Source organism: Parasteatoda tepidariorum, chromosome 10 (assembly GCF_043381705.1).
Source record: "Parasteatoda tepidariorum isolate YZ-2023 chromosome 10, CAS_Ptep_4.0, whole genome shotgun sequence".
NCBI classification, from domain to species: Eukaryota; Metazoa; Arthropoda; class Arachnida; order Araneae; family Theridiidae; genus Parasteatoda; species Parasteatoda tepidariorum.
In genome coordinates this window covers 53,734,616-53,747,954 of record NC_092213.1, presented here as the reverse complement: position 1 = coordinate 53,747,954, position 13,339 = coordinate 53,734,616, and the positions used below count along the sequence as shown (strand labels likewise).

General features: G+C 30.1%; 1 long non-coding RNA gene across 1 annotated transcript in view; it reads right to left on the bottom strand.

The window, feature by feature from the left end:
• Window positions 1-13,339, bottom strand: part of LOC139426935 (uncharacterized) — a 231,322-nt gene that overhangs the window by 135,277 nt on the left and 82,706 nt on the right. The window lies entirely within an intron of this gene.

The following is a 13,339-nucleotide window of genomic DNA, read 5'->3' as shown; positions in this document are numbered from 1 at the left end:
TTTTAAGAGAAGTTAAACTTATTGTTAATTCTTCAAAAACTTTTTTTATAATTCTCACTGCCATAATACACCTCCTATAAAACGCATTACTTTAAATACCGACAGCCAAAACTCAGCCCAAATCCCACCACGGATATTGACATCGAAAACCCATTCCATTTTTTCCCATCTCAGCAAAATCGCATTATGATCATTTCTAACTTTGGATTGAGAGAAGAAAAAACTACTATTACTTAATTTTATGCCTTCTCTTTGCGGTCAAAATTTATATTCAGAAACAAAGTTGCATTAGTCTTAATGGCAGTTTAGAGAGAATCATTCAAAAAGTACGCCGAGGCATGGTCAGCGTTTCGCCAATTGCACAGGAAGAACCCAACCGATATTATGCAGGACCGGGGAAAACAATAAGAAACAAAAGCAACAAAAAAAGAGACCCTGCATAAATATCCGTTCCAACTTCTTAATGCATCTTATTTCCTTTTCTGTAGAAACAAGATTAGAATAAACGATGGGGTTTTTATTTTTTTTATATATCATTGATGTGAGGGTAGGGCAAGAAAAATAAGCATTCTGGAAATAGTTGGAGTTATTCCAAAAAGAGAGTTATCATTTAGTGAGGGCACGCGAAAAAAAACTAAAGGTCCCGCTTCCAGACAAAGACCATCACGTGACCCGTAAAGTTTTCATTTGAGGGGTGGCAACAACAACAAAAAGATTAAATGTTTGAGGAGGGAATGTTTCGAAAAGATCATTGCGATACCACACGTGCGGGAAGACCGCTCTTTTCCCAGCATTTGGCCTGAAGAAATTTTTCTTCTTTAAGTTTCTCAGCCGCGCTGTTTTTTTTCTTCTTATTGGGATAGTGTGTGCTGATGCCTTTGTTTTCCCTTTAAGACCAAAAGTGAAAATTAAATTTTAACGCTACCAGACGCACGAAGTCGACTTCTCTTAAGTAATCTTGCTTCTTTTGTGCTAGACGAGTAGCGCCCACAACCTTGCCAATTAGCCGTATTGTGTGATTTAAAAGCAGATCACATACTATGAAGCGAGAGGAAAGTTTATTTTTTGTTTGTTTGTTTTTAAGACTTTTCCAAATAAAAATATCTGTTTCAGAATTATTCTACATGGTTTTAATCCTGTAATGTTTTCGGCACGAAATTTTCAAGAAGAATCCAAATGAATTTCTCGCTTAATTTTTAAAAAGATGCATACAAATATGGCCTAGTTTCTTACATAAATACTAAATTTTGGAAACAAATATAAATTTCTGGTATACAAATCTCAGAGAGAAAATAATCAATTTTCGCGTAGTTTTTACATAAACGATAAATTTGGAAATTAAATATAAATTCTAAGTGAACAAATTTCGGAGAGAATCAATTTTCATATGGGTCTTACAGGAAGGCTAAATTTTGGAATCAAATATAAATTTCTGCTATACAAATCTCAGGGAGAAAAGAATCAATTTTCTTTATATAAACGCTAAATTTTGATATTAAATATTAAATTCTAAGTGAACAAATCTCGGAGACAATCAATTTTCATATGGCTCTTACATGAAGGCTAAATTCTGGAAACAAATATAAATTTCTGGTATACAAATCTCAGAAAGAAAAGAATCAATTTTCATATAGTTTATGTATAAAAGCTAAATTTTGAAATTGAATATGAATTTCTAGATAACAAATCTTGGATGAAATCAATTTTCATATTACTCTTACATGAAAGCTAAATTTTGGAAACAAATATAAATTTCTGGTATGCAAATCTCAGAGAGAAAATAATCAATTTTCGCGTAGTTTTTACATAAACGATAAATTTGTAGATTAAATATAAATTCTAAGTGAACAAATTTCGGAGAGAATCAATTTTCATATGGCTTTTACAAGAAGGCTAAATTTTGGAATGAAATATGAATTTCTGCTATATAAATCTCAGTGAGAAAAGAATCAATTTTCTTTATATAAACACTAAATTTTGAAAATAAATTTAAATTTTAAGTGAACAAATCTCGGAGAGAATCAATTTTCATATGGCTCTTACATGAAGACTAAATTCTTTAAACAAATATAAATTTCTGGTATACAAATCTCGGAGAGAAAGAAATCAACTTTCATATAGTTATAACTTAAATTCTAAATTTTAGAATTAAATAAGAAATTTCTAATATATAAATCTCGAAGAGATATAAACAAATTTTCATATGGTTTTTTTACTAGCTTATATGATTACTTTTTATTCATTTAATACTGATAATTAAAATTTCGTATTCAGTGTGTTTGTTTTTATGAGAAAAAAATCTTGTGACGTAAAAAGATGAATATAAATAAATACCAGAAAGTTCTGTATTAATTTTCATCTGATTCCATTTTTATTTACAATAGCTGCTGAAACCCTTTTACTGTGTGATTTCGTTTTCATGAAAATAATGTTTGTTAAATATGTAGTTTGAGAAGGAAATTTCAAGGCTGAATAGGGAATTTTACACATGTCTTCGAAAATATTGATTAATTTTTTGTTTGGCTCTTTTTATTTGATGAACAGCTGATTTTATTTGATGTTAATTCTCTGAAATTCTGTACAGTATGTTTTCGCTTTTATGAAAAAAATGTTTGCCCAATATTCGATTTGAAACCGAAATTTTAAAACTTAGTAAAAGATATACTGTGACTAAAATATTTCAAACGCACAAAATAAGGTTTAATGACAACGAAAAATATTTTTACACACAGATTCATATTTTCTCCTTAGAAAGGGTAACAAAAATGTAAGTGTACGAAATACGTATTGATGAATTGAATGATGATTTTGTATTTATGAGTGCTTACAATAAAGAGAAAAAACACGAAAACGTTGCAAAAGTTTTCAATTACTCAACTTTTCAACATGTAACCCAAAATTTAAATTATTTCTTTCTTAAAAAAATACTATAATATAAAAGTACTTCTTAGTGTAATTTTTTTTAGATAAATTGTTGATTTTGGATAAGATTGATCCAAAATCCAAATTTGGATTGATCCAAAAGATAAGATTTCACTCTTATCTTTTGGATTTAAACATAAAAAATTAGCCAGATCAAGGTTGGGAAAGGGAGTTAATGAAATGGTCTACCACACTTGACGACGTTTCTTTCTTAAACCACTTTCTTTCTCAGTTATATTAGATGCACTTCACGCAACTTAATTGCCAAGCAAAACAAAAAAATCACATTCATTTTTGCCAGCTAAAAAATACCTCAAACTGCAGCAAAGTATAGCAAGTTATTGTTGTTGACGTATGCCATTAGGGCAGAGGGGGTACGATTGCTCTTGTTTTCCAGTGGCGCCATCTATGGCCAATAATTCGAGTTTCGCCATGCCCATACGTCACACCCGTTTATAGGGTGGACCCATTCACACATCCATTCATTCATACATAGATCGTAATTTTGACCTGAATTAGAGAACGATGAATCTCCAATTCAGTACCGCCAGAGGTATTGATTTGTTATGATTAGGAAATTTGAGACTCGACTGATTTAACATGCGTCAGTCACCATTTACTACACGGGGAGTCTTTGGCCGGCAGAGATAGAACCCACGACCACTTAGACATGGGCCCAGTGCCCTACCTACCAGGCAATTCCGGCCATAGCAAATTATTGATTAACTGATTTAATTTTTTGAATTGCTATCTACATTTATTTTCTTTCATTTTCATAGTTTTCTACTGGAAATTACCTCTTACCGAGAAAAACAACGTTTCTTCAAAAACTCAATTATTTATTATGCTTACAAATAGCATAAGCAGCTTGATGAAATTGCCAAGTACAGCTATCACATTATTTAAAAGCTAATAATTTCACCACTTTAGCATTGTTTTTGAGTATAGTAGATATTTTTAAAGCTAAGATTAATTTTTAAAGCAATAATAAAACACTTATCTGAAATGTCACCAATTAAAGATAACTTGTCGATTACTGTGTTAAGTCTACGAGATTAGATTAGAGGTAAATTTTAGCTCTCACCCACTTACAGACACTTACTCGTACGTCGTAACTCTCTAATTACATTAGAAACAGGGACTTTAACTTAATCTAATTTTTTTCTGTTTTTTTATTCACTCGCTGATCAACATTTTCCCGTGCGAACTTCTTGATTCCGAAATATTTTATTCGAACATTTGTTATGTTTAAACTCCACGTTAAAAAAAATTTAAGAAATATTTAATACACCTCCTTTTTATTTGAAATAGCTAAAATCTTTCCATTATGATTCTGAATACATTCTGTTTTGAAAATGTTTCAATTTGAAAAACCACTATATTACATGGAGTATAAAATCATCAGGGTAAAAATTCACTCTTTTAAAAAATATCTCTATTGAAAATTACTTTTCACTTCATTTTTAATTTCCACAATTATGTAATTTCACAAAAAACTTTCATAATACTCATAAGCACATTTTCAATTGAAAAACAATTATTATAATACAATCGAAATTTTAATTTTTGATAATACATTCAAATTGGAGAAACTTTGGGAAATTGCTCATGTGGGGTCTTGCATTGGAGGAAAACCATAAAACTCTGTCCCCTAAAACCATAAGTTTTAGGTACCGACTAAATAATATTTTTACACTCATTTTTTTTTCTTAATTTTCAAGCAATTAAAGGCTTGAATATAAAACATATTATATAATATACTATATAATATATTATATAATATATTATATACTATATAATATATTATATATTATATAATATATTGTATACTGTATTATATATTGTATTATACACCGAAGAGCCCTTACATTATGACCACCCTCCATCTATAACAATGGGCTCGCCCAGGTTTTCATGGTTTCTCGCCCAGGAACAATGTTTTCATGGGGCACATTAGGATCCATAATCCTCATAGAGCAATCCCTGACGTCTGTAAGCTACTTGAACATAGTTGCAGACCAGGTTCACTCTTTCATGGCAACAGTTTTTCCTGCAGGGGATGGTGTTTACCAACAGGATAATGCATCATGTCATAAAGGTCGAATCGTCGAGGAACATTTCAGTGACTTTCAAGTCATGTCTTGGCCCCTAAATTCACCTGACCTTAATCCAATAGAGCATTTGTGGTCCTACTTGCCGGTGGTAGCGTGGCAGCACGAACTTGGAAAACCAAATTCGTGCTGCCACGCTACCACCGAGCAATGTGAGGGAATTGCAGGACCAGTTGGTGAGCACTTGGTACCAGATACTTCAGACTGCCTATCAGCACTTTGTGGAATCAATGCCAAGGCGAGTGCTAGCAATTTTGAGGGCTAAAGGTGGTCCTACAAGTTATTAGTAGGATGGTCATAATGTAATGGCTCTTCGGTGTACATAATAGGCTATATAATAAGGATATGAAAATACTTCTCAATTTCTCACAGATACTCTCTTAACAAAAAAATTTAAATAACACAATCAAAATTCCATTCATTCATAACTTCGAGTGTTGTTCAATCGGAGTTCGCGTTTCAATGACGAATAAAACTTGGTGATAGCTACTGTCAGGGTCACGTGATGTAATAACACGCATTTTCTGATGTTGCGAGCTAAAAGCTTGATATTATAGATATGATCATTTTTTTTTGTTTTGGTTTTTGGACGATGGATGAAAAAAGAATAATAAAANTACGTTGATCGGAGTTCAAAAATAGATATTCTTTACGCTTGAATCTTTAATTATAGTTAGCGACAAAAATGTTTCCATTTTATGAAATATGTTAACTTTTGTTAAACTGTACTGTATGTTAACTTTTACTGAATATTAGAAATCAGAACATTAGTGCCAGTTCATAACGTCCTTTTCAAGGCATTTTTAATGCTCCCATGCGCAGTTCCGATACTACTATGAATCAAGTAAGAATAAATAATTATCAATTTAAAACAAAATTGAGTTGTATTGTTGAAATTCGAGTCCTGAATAAGTTTAAGAGTAAGTTGATCGAAAATGTTCATCAACAATTATGAAAATTTGTGACAAATAGGAGTTCAAAAATTGGTATTTTTTTGTTGCTTAGATCCTTCTTGAAGTTTTGAAAAGTACAAAAAATTGTTTTCGAATTTTTTAAAATATTTATGTCAAATTTTACTGGAAATAAATGACACTTAGTAAGAGTAAATTCATGATTTTCTCTCAGCTGTTCCATGGTTTTTTTAAAATCAAAGTTGTTTAGATTAGGGAATATGTTTAATACAATGAGCAACGTTAAAAATTCGTGGAAACAGTATGTGTAAGTCTGACACTAAAAAGCTAAAAAATTTAGAATTATGGAGCCTTTTTTGAATTTAAATTATTGAGTGCAGTAAAAATTTTGAAAGAAATAATATAAAATAAATACTGAAATACTTAAATGTCGAAAAATAACGATGAAAATAAAGCGACTGACATTTCTTTTTTAGCTTCAGAATCTATTTCTCGAATTCCAGATATTACTGAACTAATAATAAAGTATGGAAAAAAACAGTGAGTACACTATTGTTCGTTTCATTTCATTATTTAGCGTCACTTATAAATGTCAAAATGCATAGTTAGTTTTGATTTCTTTAAACAAAAATGGAACCTCCTTTGTTGGAAATATATTAATGTATGCTTAATAACATAAAAAATGAAGTTTTTAATGTGTCAAAATTATATTATGTATGTTTTATTAAATGCACTAGGTAATATGTTTGAACATATATTGTAGATGAAAATAATAAAAAGTACATGTTTGAGAAAATGATATTTATTTCATTAACTACAAAAATTTTATAATAATAAGGGCTGAAATTTTTTTTTACAATTAACAATTATTCAACTGCATATTGAATATATATATTTACTGCCTTTGATTAATTCAAAAAGAGATTTGAAAAATTTTAATTGACGTTTTAAAAAATCATTTGTTTGATGCAGAATAAACATTTTTAAAAACTAAGCAAAGATTTTTAAATGAAAGCATAGTTATACTGATAAAAAATTATGAATAAATGTTTAGACAAATAGCTAGAGTTTTTATTAAATTAATCTAAATAATTAATAAATTAATCTGAATATGAACGAAAACTCTCAGATTCATTCAAGTAAAAAGTTGGAAAAAAACTGTTCATTTTGTATTAAAATTTGCAACTTTTATTAAACGCCGCTAATGGAATAAGTGTAACATAAATGTTAACGAGTAACCCAACATTTTTTTTAAAAATCTAAAAAGTAGTTTTATTTTAGCTAAAAAGGAAAATTGTTTTATAATTTCAATAATTTGTTTTATAATTTCAATAATTGTTTTATAATTTCAATAACTTTCTAATGAAGCAAATTTATGGATTTTTTTCCGAAAACATGAAGATGGATTTCATAAAGTGGTGCATTGTATTAAAAAGGCTTCTCAAAATATACTAAAAATGTGTGAAAAGGGCTTTGAAAAAATTACTGTTGAATTGGAAAGCCTATGTATTTGAAAACTCGTGCATCCATCAACATTTACTCAATTTTTAGCTAGATGCATAGCCTCAAATTTGATGTGGAGGGAGCAACGTGTTGTTGTTGCAGTTAATTTACGCCGCACTAGAGCTGCCCGATGGGCTATTGGCGACGGTCTGATAAACTTCCCTGGGGAGGATCCGAAGACATGCCATCACAATTTTGATCCTCTGCAGAGGGGATGGCACCCCAGCTTCGGTAGCCCGACGACCAGCACGTGAAGTCGAGCACTTTACGGTAGAACACACCAATACCGCACACACTCGGTCCCTACGCAGACTGATCCAAGTGGTCACCCACCCGCACACTGACCGCAGACAGTGATGCTTGACTTCGGTGATCTGCTGGGAAATGTGTCTTAACGATCAGTCCACTGCGGGACGGGAGCAATGTGTGAGAAAAATGTTCATTGGTTGCCAGCAGGACTCGAACCGAGGACCGTCAAGTTCGTAGTAGAATGCTTTAACCTCCATAGTTGTACAATCCAGACCAAAGAGAGTTAGGAAGTTTCATATATTACATTAGCTTAAAAGTTTTTACGATATAGCAAATTTAGGAAAAAGTGAAATTAAAATTACCGACTAAGCTATAGGGACCGAAATTACAACCCTTTGTGGGATTAAAATTGGAAATTAGTAAATCAAGATCTGTCATTGAGCCGGCCAATTTATAAATGTTCCAAATTCTACCTGGATTACTCTGTACAACTAGTACTAAGAGCATCCTACTACGAACTCGGAGATCCTTGTTTTGTATCCTGCCGGCAGCCAACGGGCACATTTTCTCCTTCATATTATTTTCAGAAAATCAGTATTTGCTGTTTCAATTTTGAATGCGTGAAGTTTTCAAATTTGACTATTACTTGTTTCAAAGCTATTTTGCACATTTTTGCTCAATTTTGAGAAACACATACAGTGGGATTAAAAAAATTAAATTTTATTGATTGTAAGCTAATTGATACGATTATTGCTTCCTTAAAATATCAGCATAACGTCTTTCATAAACTAATGAGAAACGTTTAAATTATAATATAAGAAATTTCAATATTTTACGCCGAGGACATCTCATTTTTTAAATTAAGATTTAAGGAAAATTTACGAAATTAAAAACCCAAATGCAAAACAATTTTTGTTATCACGTCTACAGTATATCACATTACATACTGTTAATTAAAATCTTATTTACAAATATAGGTATGTAGTGGAAATTTAAATTTACTTAGAACTGTAAAATAGTATGTTAATTAACATTATTTCTAGATTTTGCACCTTCATGCAGTGGGATAAAAAAATTTAATCTAATTGATTGTAAGCTAATTGATACGATTATTGCTTCCTCAAAATATCAGCTTAATGTCTTTCATAAAACTAATGAGAAACGTTTAAATTATAAAATAAGAAATTTCAATATTTTAAGCCGAGGAGTTTTCATTTTTTAAATTAAGATTTAAGAAAAATTTACAAAATTAAAAACCCAAACTCAAAACAATATTTGTTATCACGCCTTCAGTATATCACATAACATACTGTTAATTAAAAACTTATTAAGAAATATAGGTAGTTAGTGGAAATTTAAGTTTACTTAGAACTGCGAAATAGTATGTTAACTAACATTATTTCTAGATTTTGAATTCAATTAAACTAATTTGTAATTAGAAATTTAATAAAGCAATCAAATAATAATAAAATACGAATAATTACTGACTCGTTTCTCTTAATACACTTTCTATAGATTTCTAAATTCCAACTAGGAAAGCTACTATCGCCATCTGTTGGCTGACTTTGATAATGCGGATCGTAAATGAAATATATGTTTTAATAGCAAGTGATATATGTAGATAAACTGGTAAATAAATTTTTTTATAAAATATATTTCATTTTGATGTGACTTAATAGCTACTACTTTTGTTATAAATAATAATTTATAAAATTGTAGAAGAAAATTTTTGAAAAAAAATATGGAATTGAATTGCATTAATAACATTTTACTAGCCTCTGAAATGAGATAGAACTGTAATTTTACGCATTGAATTATTAACTGACTGTTTTTTTTCATGTTCAATTTTTAATTAGCTAAAATTAGTTCAAAATCTCATATTGATGTTAATTTACATATTTTCTGGAAAGTCCTATTTGCCATCAAAATAAACAAATGTTTATAAAAATGGTTTAAAAACATATTTTTACAACAAATTTTCAGACTACCATTCGTGACATTGTAATTTTTTATACCTTTTGATTTGATATGATAGATTTTAGAAAAGAGGAAAAAATAAATATTTCTCCTCTTTTTCATATCTTTCTTTTTTCCATTTGCCACCAAGTAAATAGTGAGTAAATATTGTAGATCTCTCAACTTCTGAATTTCTACAGAAAATTATAGTTGATCATAAAAATTGAGATTAGGATTAGTTGGAACATGTTGCACACACTAATAAATGGATTTACAAAATTCTCGAAAATATGTTCGTCTTTAACGAACAAACTAAACGAAATAACTTTCTTCATTTATTAAATGGTAATCGGTTTTTGTATAGCATGGTACAATAATCTAATAACTGAGTCGTGTTACCCGGAGAATAACATAATGTTTGATTTTTATCATTTCACGTGTAAAATATCTAAAAGTTTTAAACTATTTATACTATTGTCTTAAGACTACTCTCGTTTGACTTGGCGTCTAAAAAAATGGAAACATTACATCATTTGTCTAGATAGTAGTGGGTAAGAGAGAAAAAAAGGTGCACTCTTCGAGCATAAAAATCTTTATAACTGTCATATATTGTAAATCACCAATAGTCTACTAGAATTATCAATCTATCAATCAATATAGTTTATTAACTTCTACTTCAATTTATAGATAATATATTGCAACATGTAAACATTTACTTCAACTTTTATCTTTGAATAAGTACTGTAACTTCGATCATCAGTATGATGTAAACAAGATGTAATTCAATAAACTTAGCTATTATGTTATCTTCTTCAATCATTCTAATTTATGATATCCAACATCAGAACATGGTGTCAGAGTAAAGTTAAACTGCCTACTAAGCATTATAAATATTAATCTGGTCCAGCTTACTTGTTATTTTCATTTATCGATAATGTCAACCAGCCTACCAACTCCTAAGCAATTCAGCGTGAACGCTTCAAATCCTTCAGAATCATGGAGATTCTGGAAGCAAGATTTTGNGCGTAGCAATTCTCGGGGGTTGGCGAGCGTTAGCGAGCAGGGGGCGGAGCCTCCTAGTTTATACTATTGTCTTAACACTACTCTCGTTTGACTTGGCGTCTAAAAAAATGGAAACATTACTTCATTTGTCTAGATAGTAGTGAGTAAGAGAGAAAAAAAGGTGCACTCTTCGAGCAAAAAAATCTTTATAACTGTCATATATTGTAAATCACCAATAGTCTACTAGAATTATCAATCCATCAATCAATATAGTTTATTAACTTCTACTTCAATTTATAGATAATATATTGCAACATGTAAACATTTACTTCAACTTTTATCTTTGAATAAGTACTGTAACTTCGATCATTAGTATGATGTAAGCAAGATGTAATTCAATAAACTTAGCTATTATGTTATCTTCTTTAATTATTCTAATTTATGATATCCAACATCATAACATGGTGTCAGAGTAAAGTTAAACTGCCTACTAAGCATTATAAATATTAATCTGGTCCAGCTTACTTGTTATTTTCATTTATCGATAATGTCAACCAGCCTACCAACTCCTAAGCAATTCAGCGTGAACGCTTCAAATCCTTCAGAATCATGGAGATTCTGGAAGCAAGATTTTGAAAACTATCTTGAGGCTTCTGGCTATTCATCTGAGTCAGAAAAGAGGAAAACGGCTTTGTTTCGACATGTATGTGGTGAAGAGTTAAAAACAATCTATCGCACTTTCACACTTACACCACTGCCTCCAGCCATCGAAGTAAGCCTTGACCAAATACTGAAAGCATTTGATGATCAATTCAAAGATTATCAAAATGAAATCAATTTGGTCTCTACTTCTCGCGAACAGTTCCCAAAGCAAAACAGATATAGTTGTAAAAATTGTGGACTTCAACATGAACCTAAAAAGTGTCCAGCGTTTGGTACGGCCTGCAACAACTGTGGAAAGAGGAATTATTGGTATAAGTTTTGCCGTTCTAAACCTCTCAAGAAAAGTGGCAACCGTTAAAACATCATTGAAGAGGTTGAAGTAAATGTTTACATGTTGCAATATATTATCTATAAATTGAAGTAGAAGTTAATAAACTATATTTATTGATGGATTGATAATTATAGTCGACTATTGGTGATTTACAATATATGACAATAACTTTTAAATTATTTGTCAAATTGATTTAAATTTGATCTTGTTTGGTTCAGTGCAGTCAAATACAGAGAAAATAACACTTTACTTGTTTAGATAAAAAAATCTCAGACAAATAAGTAGCGCTGGTTTTGTATAATAACTATTAACGTTTGAACTATCAGCCCTATCGACTTTGGTTTGGTTTCATTCAACTGAATGAAGAAAAAATGGTATGTAATATGCCATAACTATATAATTTTTAAAGACGCGTTTTAAAATTTAGACCAGACAAAACAACAGATATGATCGTTATAAAAATATGCACATTGTTAGAATCTGAGGCATAAATTTGATTTCGATAGTGACAAAATTCTATTCACTCCTGTCACGTCAGCTCACCTTGATGCCCTGGAATCTTGTTTCATTCATGTGAATTGCGCTTTCTTTGATAATGACACGAGCTCCTCACCACCTTTCCATTACACAAGCAAAATCATTTTGCTCTCTGCCACCGAGGTTTTTCTAGTTTTGTTTTTTATCTTCATTTTCCATTTTTTTTTTCAATTTTGCATTTTTTGTTTCAAGATTTATTTTATTTCCTCATTCACGTCTGAAAAGTTTTGAGAATGGGTTCCAGTTATTAGCGCGTTCAGCATGTCGACTTTTATTACCATCTTCATTATTATTATCATCTTTTATTATTATTATTACCATCTTATGTTTCGTCTTAACCTTTCTTCCCTCTCTATAAATTCAAAATGCGAGCTAAAATTTCTAACTACCATACTGAACCTAAACCCTATTTTTTTTTAGAAAAAAATTTACATCTTTCCACTAATTATTTCCGTTCTCAACTATTTAGAAATTCTAATCTGTATATCAAATATTTATTTGCTTCGATTACTATTTCATATTATATTTTAAAAGGATTGGAGCACCAAAAAAGTCGAATTTCGTTTTTTCTCCCCCAAAAAGAGAGATATGATCTAAATCGTTCATTGTCAACTCTAAAAAAAGATTGAAAACCACTCATATGCATGTGTCATTCGTCCCGGAAATATTCGTCAGTTCGAAGAAAAGAACGCATATCGGATTTATTTCCTTCTTAAATTGATACCCCTTCCGACTGACGCTATCACACTGATAGAATATTTTAAGAATTGATATGTTTATTTAATTTGCAATTATTTTTTTCGCGTTGATATATATATAAATATATATATACATATATATATACATATATATATACATATATATATATATACATATATATATACACATATAGATACATATATATACATACATATATATATATAGCAAATATGTCTTTCTTTCTTGAGTTTATGATTATAATAACTATTTACTGATAAAAAATTAATATTAATCTTGAATATAAAGCTTATAAAGTATCTGGCTCTCCCTTACAAACAAATAAAATAAACTGTGTTTTTAAGTTCCACCTTTCAAAATTTGATTTCCGGAAACTTTTGTGATCAATGATTTTTTGAAACGTCAGGACCTTCGATCTCCGGAAACTTCCGGATCAC